Source organism: Aegilops tauschii, chromosome 2, assembly GCF_002575655.3.
Source record: "Aegilops tauschii subsp. strangulata cultivar AL8/78 chromosome 2, Aet v6.0, whole genome shotgun sequence".
NCBI lineage: Eukaryota > Viridiplantae > Streptophyta > Magnoliopsida > Poales > Poaceae > Aegilops > Aegilops tauschii.
Genome location: NC_053036.3, coordinates 628,269,333 through 628,276,786, shown reverse-complemented (window position 1 = coordinate 628,276,786; position 7,454 = coordinate 628,269,333). Strand labels below are relative to the sequence as shown.

Here is a 7,454-nt window from a genome sequence, read left to right as displayed (position 1 = left end):
AGGAGGTACAAGCTAGGCATATCCAAATGAGTTTCCATTTTGCATGATCCTTCATATCATCATATCATGGCCCTCCACCAAAGTTGAGCTCATGTCATGCCTCTATGTGAGCTCAGCTTCAATTCTTAGTTTCTGGTCAAAATTTCAGTTTGTGAAGCAAGTATATTTTATCTTGCTCCATTATGGCTGCCAAGTTTTCTAGACCTTCTAGTGTCCATATAACTTCCCCCCACCAAGTTGTGGCTCAATCCCTTTGACCATTTCCCCTGTGGAATGTTTCCAAGTTTCTGGTCAGAATAAATCTTTCTGAAGCAAGTGCTATTTTGGTTCACCCAAATGGCATGAAACTCCTTGGGAGTCTTAATATCTTCAAATCATTGGGCCATAACGATTTTCAGCTCAATTGATGCAACTATGTGAGTGCACCATCCAAATTCCCATTTCTTTCCATTATGGCACTTTCTACAGCAACCACCCTCTAAACTCCTCCTCTTAGTCTGGAGTTTGGTGATCAGCATCATCTTAGCGTTTGATCATCACCAGACAAACTTTTTGCCACGTTACCAAGCTGGTTTAACCACAGCAAGTTACAAACACCTTCTTACTGATTTACTTTTGGAGCTATGTGCAAATCTCTTCTCTGCCCCTGGACCGATTTATTTCTTCAGTTGGACTAAGGTTACCAAGGTCCATCCACTGGAGATGGTTGGCCACTCCAAGGAGCGCCACTTGCGCCAGTGCGCGTGGTGATCACGCTTGCGTCATGGCTGCAGGCGTGCTCTGGCTTGTTCCGGCCACTATGCTCGTCTCCTCCCTCCTCGTCTCGACCTCAAACCATGTCTATTAGAATGACCCGTGAGCCTCTGCATCGCCCTGCGTCGCTACTTCGTCGTGTTTCGCCATGAATGCGTCGCTAGGTGCATGCCCGTGCCATGCCCAACCACTGCCCTCCATTAATGCTTGATCGGGAGCTCGCCCGTGAGCTCGAGAAGCCTCCCCGCGGCTATATAAGCGTGCCCCGAGCCCTCCCGCAGCTCATCCATCCCTCCCTCGCCTCATTTGCCCTCTGGAATCGCCAAATCTCGCTGTTCTTTGCCGTGCTCGTCTCGGCCATCGCCGGAGTTCGCTCCTCCCCGGTGTGCCTAGCCCTCCCCTCGCCATTCCAACTTGTCCCCCGCTTTCCCCTCACGCCCGTAGCTCACCCCAACCACTTTACCATCGCCGGAGAGCACCGTGGTCGTGTTCCTCGAGCTCGGCCGCCGCCTCCACCGTTTGGCCTCCACCCTGTCCGGCCGGTCCAAGCCCTCCCACTCCCTCCGGACTCCACCACTGCCTCCCCCACGTCCCGGGGAACCACCCCACGCCCTCATACCTCGCTGGAGTGCCCTGGTCTCCGGCAACCACCTCCACCCGCGTCTCTCTGTGCTCCTCGGGTCGCCGCCGTTCGCCGTCTCCCCGCGCCTCCCCAGCGCCTCCTAGCCGTGGGAACGGGTGCGCGAGTCCCCTGCGACCCCGCCGGTGTGCTCGTACGGGCCGGAGCTGGCCTGAGCCGGCCGCCACGTCGCCGGCAGCGCGGCCCCTCCCCTGCTTCTTCTGTCCTGCACGGGGGAGCAGCGGGAGGAAGAAGACGAGCGTGGCTCGGCCCCTCCACTGCGCGCGGGACCCCCTCGTCAGCCACCCTGAAGCCGGCCCCGCCTCTGCCACGTTACGTAAGTGACAACGTATTTCCAAGAAATAATTTACTTGTTCTGAAGGCGTATTTCCATCTTCTTTTGCTCAAAATATGTTTTCTCTTCTGGAAAACGCATTTTCCTCTACAGCGGTCCAGAAGGCGTTTTCTCTGTTCTGAAAGCGATTTTCAGATTTTGCGCCTCTGCCTTATCCACTCAGGGACCCGTTGGTGATAAATTTTTCACAGATTAGTCCCTGCTCTTCCACCCTTCACAACTCCGCAACCGTAACTCCAAATAAGGTGATTCGAAAGCCTATTTCTTTGTTTCGTCGAGCCCGTTCTGTTGGTCATGCTTTCACTATGGTTTGACCATGTGAAAATGACCTTTTTGCCCTTGCGCGTAAACAGCCCCTCAGAGAGAGAACTGTTTCCGGCAAATCTTTCCGCGGCTTCACCGCACTTCTCCCCGGTGCCTTCTTCATCCCCAGGCAAGCCACAATACCCACTTGCATGATAGTCATGCAGTAGCCATGGTTTTCAACTTGAATCTTTATTAAATGTTTGCTTGTTGAAAAGATGGTTATCGTTGCTCCGATGATGTTTAGATTTGCATGCTCACTTTTGTGCTATGTTGTCTTGTACTCTGTTATCATGTTCTACCTGCTAGTATTTCCTTTCATATATTTATGCTTGCTAGTAGTACATGTTTATGTACTGGTGATGTTCATGCTAGTCAGTATGTCGTGCTCAGTGGATATGATTCATTGTTGATATGGTGGATAGTATGTGATACCGTCATGATTATGTTGATATCATGTTCATGCATTGTAATTTGCATCATGTTATTTTATCATGGCTCAGCATATTTGCATTCAAGTTAACCGGATTAAATTGAACTTGAACAACTGTTGGCTGAGTCATGGTGCCGCTGAATCGATGCTGACCAGTGCAACCACGCTTACAGGTATGGGACGGTCCTAACTGGGTCTATTGTTGTGCCTCTCGCCGGTGCCTCCAATGAGGAAAGGTTATGGGCGCACGCTACCCTGATCAGGTAGGCGGACATAAGCCTTGTGTGCTCGTTGTTGAGTTAGTTTTGGATCCGGGTCCCAGAGTGGGACGGGCCACGACGGTGGTCGTTGTGTCTTTGGTAGACACGGGGCCACCCATGACTTAGCCCAGAGGGGAGTGAGTCGGAGTGGCCGGGAGAGTGTCATGGCAGTAGATCGGTTTTGTCGGAATGCCGTTGGTCCACCCGAATGGGAGTGCGAGGCCATGGGTTCCGTAGTGTGGGTACAGTGTACTAACCTCTGCAGAGTGTATATTAAATCTATCGATAGCCGCGCCCGCGGATAAGGGCCCAGGTCGAAAGTAGGTCACACCATGAGTCAACAGTAATAAGAATAACTTGATTAATGACAACTCGTGGTTGTGATCGCCGTAAGGATCACGGGCCAAGTGTTGGTCGTGGTTGTGATCGCCGTAAGGATCATGGGCCAATTGTTGGTCGTGGTTTTGATCGCCGTAAGGATCACCGTGGTATCGAGGATACCGAGTTGTTGGATATTCGTGATATTGTGCGAGAATCATGGGTAAAGATCAAGCTCCTTGTGGTCATTTAATGATCACTACGGTATTGTTTATACCAAGCTTGATTTGATCCTGAGATGATCGTGTGATGTCCGAGGTTGGTAAGTGATGCATGCGTTGGTTACAAGGTAGCCTGAGCAGAATAAGTGGTGCATATAGTGTCATCATTTTGCATGCTAGTATGGTTAGATTAATATGTTCATGTTGTGTTAGCTGTATCATGTTTATGTTGGTCATGCCATGTTATTCTGATGATATCATGATAATTCCTGTTTAACCTGTAATTGCCATGCTGCTGTTTGTCTTGAATGCTTCTGGTTATTGTGAGCTTGCAAGTACATTCAATGTACTGACCTAGCGTGTCATGCCAGTTTGCAGGTCATGCCGGATTTGATTGCTTGCTTGTCGTGGTTTCCGTTCGTGCGAGCTAGGATAAGCGTTCCAGCCAGAGTCCCTGCGGAGTGGAGTTCACCACAGTCGCCGTTGTTCCGCTACTAGAGTTATTCCGCTGCTTCGAGTTGTTCTGCTGCTTGCATAGAGCAACTGAGGATGGCGTAGTGTCGCCGTACCGATGTTATTCATTGTAATATCGGAGACCTTGTACTCATATTCGTGTAATAATAAAGAGCTGGTTTGTTCTATGCTAAGCAGTGTCGTATTGCAGAAGACTTCATCTCGATCTCTGGGCTGGAATACGGGGCGTTCCGGTTTTCTCTGAGCCGGGGTGCCACACAATCCTCCGCTCACGAGGGTATTGGCATAACTCTTCCGGCTCAAAGCGTCTGCTACGACATTGTCCTTTCCTGGATGATAGTGCAACTTCATATCATAATCCTTTATGAGCTCCAACCATCTCCGCTGCCTGAGATTCAGCTCCTTCTGAGTAAAAATGTACTTCAAACTCTTGTGATCCGTATACACATCACAACGGTTTCCAATAAGAAAGTGTCTCCAAGTCTTGAGCGCATGCACTACAGCTGCTAACTCCAAGTCATGCGTGGCATAATTCAACTCATGCGGTCGAAGTTGACGTGAGGCACATGAAACAAATCTTCCGTTCTGCATAAGCACTCCTCCAAGTCCTAAGCGAGAGGCGTCGCAATACACTTGGAAATCCTTGCGTATATCCGGCAGAATCAGTACTGGGGCTGTAGTCAAACGTTTCTTCAACTCCTAGAAACTTGCTTCACATTCTTCAGTCCAATGGAACTTGGTGTCCTTATTCAACAATGCCGTCATAGGTTTCGCAATCTTGGAGAAATTCTTAATAAATCTCCGATAGTATCCCGCGAGTCCAATAAAACTGCGGATTTCTCCAACTGAGGTGGGTGCCAACCACTCAGTGACTGACTGGACCTTGGTAGGATCCACTACTATACCTTCTCCTGATATAACATGTCCAAGAAATCCAACTTCCTTCAACCAAAACTCACATTTGCTGAACTTGGCATATAACTGGTGTTCCCTGAGCTTCTCGAGAACTAAACGCAAATGCTCCTTGTGTTCCTCTTCATTCTTCGAGTATACCAAGATATCATCTATGAACACCACGAGAAACTTATCCAAGAACTCCATGAACACCTTGTTCATCATACTCATGAGATAGGCAGGGGCGTTAGTCAGTCCAAATGACATAACCGTATACTCATATAGCCCGTACCTTCTGGTGAATGCTGTTTTTGGTATATCCTTTTCTCGAATCTTCAGCTGGTGATATCCTGATCGCAGATCGATCTTCGAAAACACTTTTGCTCCTTGCAGTTGGTCAAACAAATCATTGATCATCGGTAGTGGGTACTTGTTCTTGATTGTCACTTCATTCAACACACGATAATCCACAACCATCCTTAACGATCCATCCTTCTTCTCAACCAAGAGCACTGGGGCTCCCCATGGTGATGAACTTCGTCGAATGTAACCTTTCTCTAATAACTCCTTAATCTGCTTCTTGATCTCTTCTAGATCATTTGCGGGCATCCGGTATGGTCTCTTTGATATTGGTCCGGTGCCTGGCAATAGTTCTATCAAAAACTCAATGTCTCGATCTGGCGGCATGCCTGGTAACTCTTCTGGAAATATGTCTGGGTAATCCTTGACTACATGCACTTCCTCCTGAACAACTCCCGTGAGAGAATTTACTTGGGTCCTCCTAGGCGCATGCCTAGATACATACTTGATCCTTTTTCCCTTCGGGGTGGTGAGTAAAATTGACTTACTCGCGCAATCGATGTTTCCCCCATACATCGATAGCCAATCCATACCTAGTATCACATCCAATCCTTGTGACTCCAAAATTATCAGGTCTGAGGGGAAAACATGGCTTCGAATGGTCAATGGCATCTGAAAACATCCTTGACTTGCCATATACTCTGCTCCTGGTGAGCTTACTAACATAGGTGTCCTAAGTACTTTAGTGGGCAACTTATACTTATCCACGAATCCCCTTGAAATGTATGAATGCGATGCACCAGTATCAAAAAGAACAATTGCAGTAAATGGCTTAACCAAAAACTTACCGATAACTGCATCTGGCTGCTCTTCAACTTCCTCCACGTTCACGTGGTTCACTTGCCCCCTGTTGAAAGGGTTGGGCTTCTTCCCAGAGCTTCCATTGCCATTACCATTCTTTGCTTCAGGGCACTCAGTGGCATAGTGTCCAGTCTTCCCGCACTTGAAACAAGTAATGTGACTTAGGTCCTTCTTGGCGGGTGTGGCTGGATTGGAGCGGTTCTGATTACTGCTTGCTCCACTCCCATTCCCATTCTTGGGGCCATTGTGGTTGTGCGAGCTAGCTCCATTGTGAGTGTGGCCTCCATGGTTATGGGTAAGTCCTGCCGAGTTCGGGGTGAAACGAGGCTTCTGTTGAGCTCCAAAATTGTACTTTCCTTGTCCATACTTCGTCTTGCGGCTCTCAATCTGCTGCTACTTCCCTTCCATCATAAGAGCCTTGTCTACCAGCTCCTGGTAGTTGTTAAATGTTGACACCATCAACTGCATGCTCATCTCATCATTCAGCCCTTCCATAAACTTCACCTGCTTCGCGACATCTGTGGCCACATCATCAGGGGCATACCGAGATAGCTTACTAAACTCCTCCACGTACTGAGCCACAGTACGATTTCCCTGGCACAAGTTGCGAAACTCACGCTTCTTCATGCTCATAGCTCCAGTTGAGACATGGGATGTGCGGAACGCTTGCTGAAACTGATCCCAAGTGATATTGGCTATAGGGAAAGTGGCTGTGTAATTCTCCCACCATGAAGGTGCTGGTCCATCCAATTGGTGTGCGGCAAAACGCACATTCTCAGCATCTGTGCAGCCTGCGGTGGTCAACTCCCTTCCAATCTTGCGTAGCCAGTCATCAGCAACTATTGGCTCGGTGCTACTAGAAAACACCGGCGGCTGTAACCTCAGAAAACGGGCTAAGTTGTCAACTGGAGGCAGGTTGTTGTTGTTGTTGTTGTTGTTGTTGTTGTTGTTGTTGTTGTTGTTGTTGTTGTTGTTGTTGTTGTTGTTGTTGTTGTTGTTGTTGTTGTTGTTGTTGTTGTTGTTGTTGTTGTTGTTGTTGTTGTTGTTGTTGTTGTTGTTGTTGTTGTTGTTGTTGTTGTTGTTGTTGTTGTTGTTGTTGTTGTTGTTGCCTTGGTTCTGAACTAATATCTACATCAAGGCATTCTGCTGCTGGATCAACTGGGTGATCTCAGGTGGGAAGACAAATCTGGTGTCGTGTCTCGGAGGCATCTGATGGGTTTAGAGGGGAGAGATTAGAGTAGAAAAGATGTCTAGGGAGAAAGCACTACCCATATGCACATGACACAAACACAATCATATCATATCACTCAATCAATCGAGCAAGGGCATACAATAGGTCTAGAACTATCGTTATAAAAGTGCTCGGACTACTACTATATATAGGGGGAATACTACTACTCATATGGTGGTCATCTAGAAATTTTGATCGGTGGAAGACTCCATGATATCTGCTCCAACTTCGTCTTCATAATCATCGTCACTATCATCGGGGTCGGAGTCGGTGTCGTTGATGATGATGTAGTCTTCCGAACGAATTTCCTTGGGTTCGTCGTCTTCTCCTCCTGGCGCGGGGTCTCCTAGGAATACTCCTATCTTTCTTATCAAGCCGTCATTCTTTTCCACGAGCATCATGATTTCCTCCTCATATCCATCGCGTGTAGAC

General features: G+C 48.1%; 1 long non-coding RNA gene across 1 annotated transcript; it reads left to right on the top strand.

Moving 5' to 3' along the window:
* Positions 1 to 883: 883 nt before the first annotated feature.
* LOC120974757 (uncharacterized) lies at positions 884 to 3,903 on the top strand. The gene is made up of 5 exons (XR_005770096.3): positions 884 to 1,709; positions 1,821 to 1,972; positions 2,081 to 2,160; positions 2,637 to 2,726; positions 3,634 to 3,903. It is a non-coding gene; the product is annotated as an uncharacterized lncRNA (long non-coding RNA).
* The last annotated feature ends 3,551 nt before the right edge of the window (positions 3,904 to 7,454 follow it).